Raw genomic sequence first — 2084 nt, forward strand, 5'->3', positions numbered from 1 at the left:
TCAAAGTAAAGAAATGCTTTAAAATAATGAAGCTACTTTAAAGAATTCACTTGGATTAAAACTGTTTTACCTTAAGCTGATAAAAGAGAGACTCTACACGTAAGTCTTTGAGAGATCATGTTACATTTGTACTGAATCGTAGAAGTAATGGGATGATCCATTTTTAAGCTGGCCCACATCTGCAGACAGCTTATATTTCCATGGACCTAAATGGCCTAAAACTAAATACTTGTAGGGGAAGAGAGATTTTCAAATAACTAAATATTCAAAGAATCTATTAAATAATGCCTTTAAAGGTTATACTCTATCTCCAGCATAGCAAGTTTGCTGAAGATAACTTGCCAAGCGAGTCTAATACGTAAGGGCTCTGATCTCCTATGTGACCTGGCCCAAAATACAAATGTAGGTTAACCAGAAATTCAGATAACAGAAAGGAAGTTCCAAGCATAGAGATAAACTGTGCTCCAAACGTTTCTGTGTCTTGTGTGTTTTTGGTTTCAGTGGGTGTGTGCACATTTTGGCAGATGCTCTGCTCAGAATACTAATCCATAAGAGTCCATTTAACTCATAACACTCTATATTTGAAATAAAAGAAACAAAAAACTGAACATACTGTACAATAATTAGCAATTAAAACATGAAAACTATGCAACTGAATTAGAAAAAGATTTATATATTTGGCAAAAGTGCCACTGTAGGCCCAGAAAGGAACTCAGCCTGTCACTGGAACAGAAAAGCAGAATGGCCTGTCAGTGCCCGCAGGTGCAAGACAGATGTCAGGACTTCATGGTCAGAGCCAAGATCTGAGGTGAGGCATAGCTCCCTTCAGAAGCTGCAAGAGCGAGCCTAGAAAGAAAGGCAGTTAAATAGCCTGGACACCCAAGAGGTTCTTGTACCTGAAATGTGAGGCTAAACTGAACATCGCAGAATAATCCACAGGCAAAGAACTACACACGGTGGAACACTATGCAACCACTGAAATACAGGACAAAACTCAGCGACACATGGGAAATATTCACAACATAGTGCTAAATAAGCAATTTTCCAAACAATTACTTAAGGTATACTAAAGCATATTACAGCTCTGTTAGAGCACATTACAGCATATAACCAACGTACACTAAAATGTGACTATCTCCAGGTTTACCTGTCAATTTTTCCCTAGCTTTGAATTGCCTATATATTTTTAAAGTTTCTACAAAGATATTTTAATTAGAAAAAAGTCAAATACCTGCGTGGATCAAAATTACCATCACCAGTGAGGAGCAGACAGATGCCATGTGCCTCTGACATGACACTCAAGGAAGGAGACAACATCACTTACGAGTCTCTGAGCTGAGACTGCATAACCGGAATCTGATCTCCAGGAAATGGACAGACCTAACCTGAGGAACCTTTTTTAAATGCATTCTTTTAAAAATGCCAATGTTATGATGAGGCACACGGAAAGGTATTACGAGTTAAAGGAAACTCAAGAGACGTGACAACTAAAGTTTCCACAATAGAGGGTAGTCAATGTGATAGAAGATTTTATTGGAACAACTCACGTAATTGAAATACAGACTGTATATTAAAGAACCGCATCAGTTTCCTGAATTTGATAACTGTATTGCGGTTACATAAAAGAATAATTTTTTTTTTTTAACGCCTACAGCACCTGGTCTTCCTAGGTGGTCTCCCATCCAAGTACTAACCAGGCCCAACTCTGTTAGCTTCCGAGATCAGACGAGACCGGGCACGTTCAGGGTGGCGTGCCATAGGCCATAAAAGAATAATTTTGTTCTAAAGAAATACAGTTTAAGTATTAAGAAGTAAAGGGGTATGAGGCATACAAACTCATCTCAACTCTCAGCATGTATATGTATGGGACAGAAAGAGAGAGACAGACAGACACAGGTAAGTGATGATAAAGCAAATGAGACAAAATGTTAAAAACTTGTGAAAATGTGTAGAGGTACACAGGAGTTCCCTTTACTATTCTTGTAACTTCCCTGTTAGTCTGAAATTATTTCAAAATAAAAAAGCAAAGGGGGAACCCTGTAAATTCTCTGATTTATACAGAAGCTCACCAACTTAAAAACCTT

The 2084-nt window shown here is 38.0% G+C and overlaps 1 long non-coding RNA gene and 1 pseudogene across 1 annotated transcript in view; both read right to left on the bottom strand.

Moving 5' to 3' along the window:
• The window catches only part of LOC105292850, a 26172-nt gene that overhangs the window by 8107 nt on the left and 15981 nt on the right, over positions 1-2084 (bottom strand). The gene's annotated exons all lie outside the window — the stretch shown is intronic.
• Positions 1646-1762, bottom strand: LOC111740567 (annotated as a pseudogene).

The sequence above is a fragment of the Pteropus vampyrus genome, unplaced genomic scaffold, assembly GCF_000151845.1.
Source record: "Pteropus vampyrus isolate Shadow unplaced genomic scaffold, Pvam_2.0 Scaffold65, whole genome shotgun sequence".
Classification (NCBI taxonomy): domain Eukaryota; kingdom Metazoa; phylum Chordata; class Mammalia; order Chiroptera; family Pteropodidae; genus Pteropus; species Pteropus vampyrus.